Here is a 13157-nt window from a genome sequence, read left to right as displayed (position 1 = left end):
ATTCACACATGACTGGAAAAGATTAAAGGGAACATTGGTGGGGAGTTTGGATGCTTAGCCCAGAATTCATGCCTACAAACAAAAACATCCCACAACTCTGGGGGAGGGTTGCTGGTTCCAGGACACGGGTGCTATTTTGGGACCACAGAGGGGGCAGCTGTTGTGCATTCTGGGATGTGGCTTGATTTTCTTTCTGTTCCCCTGACGAGGGGAAAGTACACAGCTTCTGTGCATGCCTCTCAATCCTGGCTGGTGATGGGAAGGGCCCAAGAAGTAATTCATGGAACCCAAGTACTTTACCCTCACTCCCTTATTGTCAGGGGAACAGGAAGAAAAGCAAGCCACGTCTCTGTATGCTGCTCCCCCTGCTCTCTCGAAATGCCGCCCTTGTTCCAGGATCTGGTTCAGCTTCCTTTCTTATTCCCACTGCCACATTTGGGAGTCAGTTCTCACACCTTCACACCCAATAAAACTACCAGGAAGATGCCAAGTAATTCGTTCATTCCAATAGCTCAAGCCATATTCAGTACCTGAGATGTATGTTCAAGCTATATCGTTTCAAATGGACAACAAGGTATGAAACTCACTTTTAAAAGTTTTTTTGGCTGAAACAACTTATCAGGGATGGAATGTGGCTTTAGATTTCTGTGTCTGGATGTCTGCATATAAAAGTAGATCTTTTGGCTTGTGCTGGCCTGATCTAAAGAGTGCAAATTAAGCTGCAAAAGTGTGTGGGGAATGTATGCCAAATAACTGAGTAAAGTAGCAGACAGTTTCACTGCATGTGATTTATGCACAGAGGGAATTCAATCTCATCTTTACATCTGCTGTAAATATTGAAAATATCCTGGTACATATAGTACCCTCAATATTTTAGCAATCGTTATTTTCATTTCCATCCTGTCTTTATATACTCTCCCTGTAGAGCTACATTACTGAAACTTCTTACAATTTAGCATTATGTGGAAATTGATCTTGGTTTATTTTTTTTCCAGAAGACACCTACAAAATAAGTTTTAACTTGTATTTATCTCTAAGGGTATGTCTACACTAAAAAGTTAGTTCGAACTAATGGACATTAGTTCGAACTAACTTTCACAGGCGCTACACTAGCGCTCCCTTAGTTCTAATTTAATTCGAACTAACGGAGCACTTAGTTCGAACTAGGTAATCCTAGTGTGTAGCCCCTTAATTTGAACTAGTGGGAGGCTAGCCCTCCCCAGCTTTCCCTGGTGGCCACTCTGGCCAATACCAGGGAAACTCTACTTCCCCCTCCCGGCCCCGGAGCCCTTAAAGGGGCATGGGCTGGCTACGGTGCCCATGCCAGGTGCAAGCCTGCCAGCACCCAGCCAGCAGACCCTGCACCTGGCACGGATTGAGCCAGCCACCCGATGCCCCCCAGCCCTCCCCCTTTTCCCGGGACCAGGCTGGCGGCTCCCGGGAGCTTGCCCGGGACCGCAAGAGGCAGGCACCTGCCTGGGCTAGTGCGGACATCGCACTAGGGCTAGATGGACCTTTGGTCTGACCCAGGATGGCCGTTGTAAGCTCAGGGCTCCGGGTCGGGGGTCTCAGTGGACCCCCTTGATTTTCATGCACACCTGCTCCTGGGTGGCCAGGCTGGCAGCTCTCCTGCCCTAGACGGCCACTTTCCTGTGCCTAGTGCGGAGATCGTGGACAAGGTCCACGATGTCTGCACTAGCCCAGGAAGGTTCCCGCCTCTTGCGGTCCCGGGCAAGCTCCCGGGAGCCGCCAGCCTGGTCCCGGGAAGAGGGGGAGGGCTGGGGGACATCGGGTGGGTGGCTCTGTGCCGTGCCAGGTGCAGGATCTGCTAGCTGGGTGCTGGCAGGCTTGCACCTGGCACGGGCACCGTAGCCAGCCCGTGCCCCTTTAAGGGCTCCGGGGCCGGGAGGGGGGCAATAGAGTTTCCCTGGTGTTGGCCAGAGTGGCCACTAGGGAAACCTGGGGAGGGCTAGCCTCCCACTAGTTCGAATTAAGGGGTGTGTAGCCCCTAGTAAGTTCGAACTAGGCTTAATCCTCATAAAATGAGGTTTTCCTAGTTTGAACTAAGTGCTCCGTTAGTTCGATTTAAATTCGAACTAGCAGAGCGCTAGTGTAGCGCCTATGAATGTTAGTTCGAACTAACGTCCGTTAGTTCGAACTAACATTGTAGTGTAGACATACCCTAACTTACTTTGTGTTGTGTGCTATTACTCACAACCACATACTGGCTGTGTCTAGACTGGCAAGTTTTTCCGGAAAATCAGCCGCTTTTCCAGAAAAACTTGCCAGCTGTCTACACTGGCCGCTTGAATTTCCAGAAAAGCACTGACGATCTCATGTAAGATCGTCAGTGATTTTCCGGAAATACTTTGCTGCTCCCATTCAGGCAAAAGTCTTTTTCCGAAAGACTTTTGCGCAAAAGGGCCAGTGTAGACAGCACAGTACTGTTTTCCGCAAAAAAGCCCCAATCGCGAAAATGGTGATCGGGGCTCTTTTGCGGAAAAGTGCGTCTAGATTGGCCACAGATGCTTTTCTGCAAAAAGTGCTTTTCCGGAAAAGCGTCCTGCCAATCTAGACGCGCTTTTCCGAAAATGCTTTTAACGGAAAACTTTTCCATTAAAAGCATTTCCGGAAAATCATGCCAGTGTAGACGTAGCCACTGTGTTCTTCCTATACTTAATAAAAATCCCTTTTGTTTATTGATAAACCCACTGTAAGTAATTATTATTGGGCAGGACAAGCAACAGTGCATCTCTCTCTTATGTAAGAAAGAGGATGGACAGTATGAGCTTACTATCTATACAACTTTACACAGAGTAAGAAGGATTTATATGGGGTTCTGGTCCCATTGGGGCTGTGTACCAGGGTGTTGTGGCAAGTCCCTATAACTGTGCCTCACCAGAGATGAGCTGACCTCAGCATCTGTATTACCTTGCTGTGGGCTGTGATCCCATCTCTGTGCCAGTGCTGGAAGAGATCAGAGGGCCTGGCTCATCAAGACAGAAATTTCAGAGGTACATGCCCTTACTTAGCATTACATCTCTTTGCAAATGTCTTAATTGTATACAAGGCATATCATCTTGAATATAGTCCCACACAGGAAATGGAATAACTGGCACATATTGAGTAAAATTTACTAAAATTTCCATTCTCTTTATCTACAGAAGATACTTCAGAGTCTACAAAGGTCAAATGATTCAAAGTGAGTTAACTCTCTATTTTCCCCTTGGTTGTTCCCCTAGCCATTGTAAAACATCACTCACCCTCTCCTTATTGGCCAGGAAGACCCAGACTCTTCCTAAAAAATAGAAATGGCAGCAGTCACTGGTATATAGCAGTGCTCCCTGGGAATGGGAGAGAAAAAGAAAGGACAAAACTTTAATACATTCAAACAGTGAAACAAATGCAAGATCTGCGATATCACACATGTATATATAAAAGGTGGGATTCCATACTCTGACAGCAACGCAGAAGCTAATCTCCAACTGGCTGACAGTTATAAATTATTAGTGCATTTATCTCAGAAGAATAACAGTGAATTTTTATGACAAATCTGTGCCCATGGTTTGTTACTAGTATTTAAGTGATTTAATAATTTGTATGTAGTCTTCCAACACAAATATATGCATACTACATCAATCAAATCAATTTGCACAGCAGTATCTTTCCTTGGAGGATAAGCAAAAATTATTTTTCTTCTTCACAAGGCAACTTAGTGGCTTCCAAAATGAAATATTTTCTCTCTTTCTTTGTATCTTTGTGCACCAGTGACTGTTTTTAAAACATGGGGACAGGCTTTTCAGCTAAAAATTGCATGACTTGAAACTTTGCCTAATACACATCAAATAGTACAACAGATTTTTAATTAATATCACCAAGTCTGCGGAGATACACTTTATAATGAGAAGTATACTCCAAAAGCAAAGTGGGTTTTTTTCTACCCCTTAAATCATGCCATTACCCTGTCCTTAAACTATTATTTTGGGAACCCTTGAAATGTAAGGTACTGCCCTCTTTGTTGACAGTGTTCATATTAAAGTCAATGAAATACAAAAGGACAGATCATGAGCTAAGATAGCACCATCTAAGTCAATGGAGCTATCCTGATTTACACCACCTAAGGATCTACCTTAAATGTATTTAACTGACACAGAGATAATGTCACAAACAATATGACCCATAAAATAAAATGTAATAATATTAATGACAGATCTTACCCTTCTGCTAATGGGTGGCAGGGGCGAGATGGGAAAAGATCAACTACGTGAATTAAGAAGAACTTTCTTATTCACAAGAACTTCAAATATCTCTGGGATTTAAACAAAAATCAATTTGCCATCATACAACTCCCACAATTCTTCTTCCTGCATTTAGGGTCTGATCCAAAGCACCTTAATTGGTGGATCCCAACTAATCCAGGGATAAGGTTGTTATCGAGTGTGTTACAAATGTTGGGCCAAAGTCACCCCATGGAAATTTGCACCCTTTTTTGTAATTGTAGCATAGATGTGCCAAAGAAAGGGTTAATCCATAGAGGATGTGCAGCTTTAGACATTGGTTGTGGCCCCATTAGAGCCCAAGTGTTAGATTGCCTAAAAGATGTGATTGCCTGTGCTATTTGACCTTTGTTTAGGTTGCCCATCCCCCAGCCCCATCTCTTCTACCCCAGACAGGAGCAGACTGAGTCAGTGGTAAAAAGTAGGGTCCACTGAGGTAAAGTGTTAACCTTTGACCCACACACAGATGAAGATTAAACAGTGAATAATCAGCTGTGCTGTAATTCTCTACTCATGCCCCAGAATTGGTGTCCAGGACAATAGGTCGTTGGGAAGTTAATTTTTTTATTGGGAGGGATTATGAGAATGAAGGGAGATGTAGTATATTGTGGTACTGTCTCTTTAAAATTAGTCAATGTTAAAGGTCTCTCAATAGGGACAGCCACATTTACGGGCTGCATAACGAGAGTCTGTAGGGGTCATCCTGTTGTAACCAACAGAGTTGTGGTTTAAACTTCATGGCTGTGTCTAGACTGGCAAGTTTTTCCGGAAAATCAGCAGCTTTTCTGGAAAAACTTGCCAGCTGTCTACACCGTCCACTTGAATTTCCGGAAAAGCACTGATGATCTCATGTAAAATCATCAGTGCTTTTCCGGAAAAACTATGCTGCTCCCGTTTGGGCAAAAGTTTTTTCCGAAAGACTTTTGCGCAAAAGGGCCAGTGTAGACAGCATAGTACTGTTTTCCGCAAAAAAAGCCCTGATCGCGAAAATGGCAATCGGGGCTTTTTTGCGGAAAAGTGCATCTAGATTGGTCACGGATGCTTTTCCGCAAAAAGTGCTTTTGAGGAAAAGCATCCTGCTAATCTAGACGCGCTTTTCTGAAAATGCTTTTAACGGAAAACTTTTCTGTTAAAAGCATTTTCGGAAATTCATGACAGTGTAGATGTAGCCCATATGTCTGGCCACCATAGCATGGCCACCATAGGTTTCTAGTCTGAGGCTACACTATACCCCTCTGTCGGAAGAGGGATGTAAATAAAGCACATCAAAAGTGCAAATGAAGCGGAGATTTAAATATCCCGCGCTTCATTTGCATAATCACGTTCTGGTGCTGTTTCGAACAAGCGCCATTTCGAAACTGAAACTGCGGTTTAGATGCGGTTCTGCTGACAGTGGGGTAATTTTTTGACAGATCCTGTACTTCACGTTTTTTGAGGATGTATGAGATGTATGAGAGCTCTGAATTCTTGCATCTGCCTAGTAACTAATGCAAAAAAGACTATCTGTCCCTACTTATGTCCTCCAAAATTCAGTCACCTTCTTCAGTGGGTGACGAGGTTTCCTGAAGTTGCATCTTTCTTACAATCTTGAGTGTTAAGAAGCCATATACATAGAATATCATAGAATATTAGGACTCGAGAGGTCATCGAGTCCAGTCCCCTGCCCCCATTGCAGGACCAAATACTGTCTAGACCATCTACTCTTAAATATCTCCAGAGATGGTGATTCCACAACCTCCCTGGACAATTTATTCCAGTGTTTAACTACCCTGACAGTTAGGAACTTTTTCCTAATGTCCAACCTAAACCTCCCTTGCTGCAGTTTAAGCCCATTGCTTCTTGTTCTATCCTCAGAGGCCAAGATTAACAATTTTTCTCCCTCCTCCTTATGACACCCTTTTAGATACCTGAAAACCGCTATCATGTCCCCTCTCAGTCTTCTCTTTTCTAAACTAAACAAACCCAATTCTTTCAGCCTTCCTTCATAGGTCATGTTCTCTAGACCTTTAATCATTCTCTGGACCCACTCCAATTTCTCCACATCCTTCTTGAAATGCGATGCCCAGAACCGGACACAATACTCCAACTGAGGCCTAACCAGCACAGAGTAGAGCAGAAGAATGACTTCTTGTGTCTTGCTCACAACACACTTGTTAATGCATCCCAGAATCATGTTTGCTTTTTTTGCAACAGCATCACACTGCTGACTCACATTCAGCTTGTGGTCCACTATAACCCCTAGATCCCTTTCTGCCATACTCCTTCCCAGACAGTCACTTCCCATTCTATATGTGTGAAACTGATTGTTCCTTCCTAAGTGGAGCACTTTACTTTTGTCTTTATTAAACTTCATCCTGTTTACCTCAGACCATTTCTCCAATTTGTCCAGATCACTTTGGACTATGACCCTATCCTCCAGAGCAGTCGCAACCCCTCCCAGCTTGGTATCATCTGCAAACTTAATAAGCGTACTTTCTATGCCAATATCTAAATTGTTGATGAAGATATTGAACAGAGCCAGTCCCAAAACAGACCCGTGCGGAACACTGGTTCCACACTGATTTGCTTGTTGTCTTTGTTTACCCTTCATGTGAATGTAATTTCATTGTCTCTCCTTGCTCAATTCACACTGGGGACACATTCAAGCAGGAGAAACTACATTCCTTTGTCTAGGACTTGGAGACTTCAGCCTTCCTTGACAAGCATATTTAAAGGATGTATTTCTAGCACATATTCACATTTCTTCATACATCTCTTGTACATATACCATGCAGTATTAATGATCGATGTGTTGCCAATTTATCGATGACATCTTACAAGATACCTTTTAGGTACAGAATATGACACTAGTTGGAGTTGGAGCAATGAGTGTCTGATACAGACATCTAGTTCTGTCCAGACTTCAGCCTCTTTGGTAATGAATGTGTCCATACAGTGGCTGTCTTGGTTGGTAATCCATGGCACAAATCTGTGCTGAATATAGGGATGTTTCCAGCTGCAGAGATGACCTTCTCATCTGTGATTTCCTCACTGGTTCTATACAAGAAGTGTGCAATAATTTTCAACGGGAGGGCATCTCCAAAATTTTGGTAAATGTTTCCAGGCTGCACATTTTTATAATATTAATGAAAGGAGTGTAGGGGCTGGGGAGGAGTTTGGATGCAACATGGGTTCTGACCTGGGGCAGGGAAGAATCCCAGTACCAGTGCAGACTGAGCATTGTCTTTAGTTCTTGCAGCATCTTGTCTTGTTCCCATGACCATTGCCAAGTTACATTCACACATAGCAATTTGTCTGTGTGGAACAGTCAAAGATGCTTCCCCTGCGATGTAATGTGCAAGGAATCAAATCATCCCTGGAATCCTTTGTAATGCCTTCTTATCCTGCAGAGGTTTCATGTTAGCTATGGCTTCAACCTTACTATCATCTGGCCTGGTTTCTTGTGATGAGAGATTATGTCCCCTGCCTTTGAATTCTTTTACCATTAACTGGATTTTATCTGGGTTGAACTTGATATTTTCTGCTTGAGCCCTTCCCATCACTTTCTTCAGGACCTGCTTATGTTCTGCCTGAGTTGATGCTACTATTATCATGTTTTCTGCTACCCTCTGGATGCCCGCAATATCTCCAAATGTTTCATCACTCTTTTGTTGAAACACTTCCCTCACTGACTTAATTTCAAAGGGTAGCTAGAAAAACTTAGTATCTGCCCCAAGATATCTTGAACCTGGTATCTTTTTAAAGAGAAGAATTAGTAAAGCATTAACTTCAGCCCGAGTAACAAGCTTGAACTTTATGGATACATTACTTATATGTAGAGCCCTGCAAATCTGCAGCTATCCACAGTTCATTTTTGTGAATATAGATGCAGATATGGATACCAATTTCGTATCTGCACAGGGCTCTTCTTATATGGAGTGTGCTATAAGATTTCTATTGCCTTGTGATTCCGTGGATATAAGAAGAGACTGATCATATGAGATTTGTGGCTCTGTTTTTTGGGTTAGTTTGTTGCTCTTTGTGTGCATAGAAGAATAGTGATTTAATTGTGCACATTTGTGACATTTTACTCCAAAGGATGGGCAGACTCTCAGTGGGTGTGCCTTACAGTGTCTTTGTGTGAGCTTGTCTGCTTTCCTCTGATTCTTGATTGGCCGACAGACAAGAAAACTTCTTAATCACTTGTTTTCCTTAGAACATATAATGCTTTTGCAGATTTTTTGCGGGATTGATTACAATTTTATAATAATTTGTTACTGAGATAGAGCTGACAACAGGAATATATATTTAAGCTGTTGCAACAATAAATTTGCTTATAGTGTGAAAAATATAGCTAAAGCTTGCAAGGTAAAATGGGGATTGCAGTCTCTTGTCTGTGTGTACCATTTACAGTGTGCTGCTGACAAAAACAGCCACTTACTGCTTCATGCCAAATGTGTCACTTCTGGAACTTTAACCTCTGAACCTCAGCAACTCAGGGTGACACCAAGAACATAAGTTTAAATAACAGCTTTCTTTATTAGATATACAAGAAGATTGTGCTATAGACTCTGAGCACGCAGAGCCTGGAGCTATGTCTAGCCTGCAGGCTTCTTTTGGAAGAACCTTTTCTGGAAGAGATCTTCCAGAAAAACTTCTTCCGAAAGAGAGTGTCTGCACAGCAAAAGCGCATCGAAAAAGTGATCTGCTTTTTCGAAAGATAGCGCCCACACTGAATGAATGCTATCTTGCATTTAAGCTGTGATTATTACAGATGAAGTGGCCATCACGGCACCTATGCTCTTTCCTCTCTTTTTGAAAGAACTCCTTCTTCCCTGTCCACACACACCTTTTTCCGAAAGAGCTTTTTCAGAAAAAGTTTTCTTCCTTGTGGAAAGAGGTTTACCAATGTCAGAAAAACCCCTCTGTTCTCTCAATTTACTTTTAAAAGAACGTGATTTCAGTGTGGACATAATTCAGGTTTTGTCTGAAAAAGTGACTTTTTCCAAAAATCCTCTGCAATGTAGACATAGGCTGTGCTGCTTCAAGAGAAAGATCTCTCACACTGGAGGCCCCCAGACAGTGCCATAATGTACTCCAGTCACACAGACATCGTCATCTGCTTTCTGTATGATATGCATTAGAATCTGTATTTCCTGGGCTATGTAATGTGTTCTCAGGGGTGGCCCATGAGCCCATGACATCACAGGGCACCTGGGTGCCCGATGATGATGTCACGGCCATTGACAGCCATGCAGGAGGGGGCGCTGATCGTGCCTTCCGCCTGGGGCTCCAGCTGCCGCAGCCGGTCTCAAACCGCTCCTGCATGTTCTTTACAAAACAGTATACCCCTGAAATCTGCTCTTAATTGGTGGTATTCATTTTAGTTCTCAGACTGCCATAATAAAAATTCATAAAGGTTTCTTCCTCTGATGCCCCTCCTGCATCTCACATGTTTGTTTGGTTGCCAAAACAATGGTAGCCTACAGGTTAAAAAAAGCATTTAAAACTTTCCTATGTATTTTCTGTTTATATATTTATATTCTCACCAAAAAGTGTTCCAGACCAGTGTTTCCCAAACTACGGGTCACGGACGCGGGAAAAAAAATACCTCAGCATGGCTGCCAGAGTGTTTTGGGCTCCTGGAGTGCCCGTGTGGCACCAGGTCCCCCAAACCTTCGGCCAGGCTGGGTGGAGGATGCAGCCAGGTGAAACAGTGAACATTTATTCGTTTTCATTATTTTTTAATATGCATTTATATTTTTGGGCTGCAAAAAACAGTACTGAAAAAAAACGGGTTCCAACTAAAATAAAAAGTTTTGGAAACCTTGGTCTAGCCAGCTTTCTATCCCTCTTACAGTCCATTTATCCAATCCATATTCCCTTAACTTGCTGGCAAGAATATTGTGGGAGACCTATCAAAAGCTTTGCTAAAGCTGGCACTGGGGGCTTTGGAAGGACTAGAAACAACTTATTTGAATATTCATCATTTGCTTAATGAATATGCAAATATGCAAATGAATGTTACCGGTCCTCCAAAAGCTCGTGAATGGATTACTGGTCCCTGTGTCAAAAAGTTTGGGAACCCCTGTTCTAGATCTTTGGTTCATTCTTGGGAGTTCATGGTGATGAAAAGACCCTTGCATTAGAGGAGTTAAATCCTTTTTGTGTATTTAACATGTGAATATTTATTTTAACATACATCCTATATTGCTTTTGAATGATGGCTTGGAAGAAATTTAGGGTATGTCTACACTACCACCCTACTTCGAACTAGGGTGGTTAATGTAGGCAACCGAAGTTGCAAATGAAGCCCAGGATTTAAATATCCCGAGCTTCATTTGCATCTTGCCGGGCGCTGCCATTTTTAAAGCCCCGGTAGTTCGGACTCCTTGCCCACGGCTACACGCGGCACGGAGTAGGTAGTTTGGATTAGGCTCTCTAATCCGAACTACCGTTACTCCTCGTGGAACGAGGTGTACTGGTAGTTCGCATTAGAGAGCCTAATCTGAACTACCTACTCCGTGCCGCGTGTAGCCGCGGGCACGGAGTCCGAACTACCAGGACTTTAAAAATGGCAGTGCCCGGCAAGATGCAAATGAAGCCCGGGATATTTAAATCCCGGGCTTCATTTGCAACTTCGGTTGCCTACATTAACCACCCTAGTTCGAACTAGGGTAGTAGTGTAGACATACCCGTACAAATTATATCTCCCCTCCCCGCCCGCCCCACTCCATAACAGGCCCAATCCCCAAGTCTTCACTCAGACAAAACTCCCATTGACATTAGTAGGAGTTTTGTTCACATGAGGATTGCAGGAATAGGGGTATTCTGTTAGGGCATGTCTACACAGCAGGGCTAAAGTCAGAATAAGCTATGTCAATTGCGTAGCTTAAGTCAAAATAGCTTATTTCGGCTTTATGCGCTGTCTACACAACAGGAAGTTGAATGAGGGTTACTGGAATCAGAGTAAGAAGTCTTCCAGTGTGACATTATTTTGAAATAAATGTTGGCACTGTAGATGCGCACTATGTTATTCCAAAATACTGTTGCTGTGGAGACATAGATTTACTGAGGGCCAAATCTTTCCATTCTTTCTCAGGGAGAATTTTTCAGTGGAGTAAGAATGATGCTTGGGCTTGAGTCATTAGTGAGCAATGTTAGTACCTAGGAACACTAATGCTGATTAGACCATTCGTACTCTGACAATAGCACTAATTAATAGCCATTGCCATTTTATTTTTCATGCCCCTGACCAGGCTGGCTGACAGAGGGGGCAAAGGAGCTCCCAGATGCCACCATTGCTATTGAATTGCCCCTTTGAATTGCTGGCAAAGCGCAAGAGTGCTGCTTTGCCGCTCTGCGCGACTCTGAGGGCTGGGGGGTGGCAATAAGGGCTGAATGCTCCACCCCTTCCACCAAAGTCCCCACCCCTTCTTCAGGAATGCAGTCCCCCCTCCCCTGACGCTTTGCCTCAGTCCCACAGTGGCTGTTGGCCCCGCTCCCCCTGAACAATAAGAGGGAATGAAGATCACTATATTACCATCACTCATGTGTGCCATGCCATTATATGGTTAAGCCTGTTATGCCAGCAGACAAGATACCAGCTCTTGCTAAGACTTTAGGCAAGGGTTATCAACCCTCCAGGATTGTGCTTCAGGCTACAGCTACACTGCCTCTTTTTGCAGAAGAAGATATGCAAATTGCGCTCGCATTTGCATATCTTCTTCCGATTCTTTTTCCAAAAGAGGTTTTGCTGCTATTTGGCACCATGTAGATGGGGCCAAAAGTTGGGAAAACCCCCTTTTTCACAAGACCCCTTATTCCTTGTAAATCTTGCATATCGTCTTCTGCAAAAAAATGGCAGTGTAGCCGTAGCCTGAGTATCCAGGAATTAATTATTACTCTTTAATTAAAGTGTATGTCATGTGATAAAACCTTCAGGAACATAGCCAACCAAAATTGGCAACTCTCCAGCCATGTACTGACAAATTCATTGCTGGAAACCAGTCTGTGTGTGCTAGTATGGTTAAAATGGGTATTGACTTTGCAACTATGTGTTTAGAGATTAGATTTTTGTGACATGCCTGTAAATTGCTACATGAGTTAACCTCATTTACCTTTTTCACAAGCTATAAGATAATAATTTGCTTTTGTTCTATAACTGGAAAAAATATTTGCTCTAAAACTGTGAATGTGTCAGCAAGGAACCATCTCCTGCCTCTCATGAAAGCTTATCAAAACTAAATGGGCCACTGTAGGATATCACAAGACAAAGAGTTTGTTAAATGGCCCTTCACATCTCTGAAGATGCAACATGCAAAGACTTGTCCCATCATCTTGAATTCCAGAAGAAGGAAATAGAAGTAGTTTTTTTCCTCTTTCTTTCACTGTTTTGTGGCATCCAGAGCTGACAGGTTACTACAACTTTGTCACCTTCTAAAAACGTAGACCATAATACATATGTGTATATATGCTTGCCTGCTTTAACCTTGCAATAACTCTTGCCTTTCTTTTTCCTAGTTAGTTTCTTTATTACAGGACTGGATACACGCCTTGCCTTTGTTATGAGATCTATGGCACAAATCAGCTTGGGGTAAGTAACTTTTCTCTTTGGACTGGGAGCAATCTGAATATTTTGTGATCTTTAGTATATAGCAACCAACTAGCACTAAGTGCAGCTTACCTGGGTGGCAAGATAGACTGGAATGCCCCAAGAGGTTGTCCATAGCGCCATATAAAACTGCTGTAGCACTTAAGGAGTTTGCATGTGTTACTGGGTTGGTGAAATCTAATTATAGAACATATAACTAAAATGGGATTGCTTGACAGTTTGCCCTGAGTTTGGCACTCGAGGACTTGAGCCATTCCAGAAAGCATGACAAAGTCAATTTCATCTTA

The 13157-nt window shown here is 43.0% G+C and overlaps 1 long non-coding RNA gene across 1 annotated transcript; it reads left to right on the top strand.

The window, feature by feature from the left end:
- The first annotated feature begins 450 nt into the window (after nucleotides 1–450).
- Nucleotides 451–12854, top strand: LOC142826542 (uncharacterized). The gene is made up of 3 exons (XR_012900745.1): nucleotides 451–574; nucleotides 3165–3202; nucleotides 12780–12854. It is a non-coding gene; the product is annotated as an uncharacterized LOC142826542 (long non-coding RNA).
- Nucleotides 12855–13157: the final 303 nt, after the last annotated feature.

The sequence above is a fragment of the Pelodiscus sinensis genome, chromosome 1 (assembly GCF_049634645.1).
Source record: "Pelodiscus sinensis isolate JC-2024 chromosome 1, ASM4963464v1, whole genome shotgun sequence".
Classification (NCBI taxonomy): domain Eukaryota; kingdom Metazoa; phylum Chordata; order Testudines; family Trionychidae; genus Pelodiscus; species Pelodiscus sinensis.
This window is presented reverse-complemented; position numbering and strand designations above follow the sequence as displayed.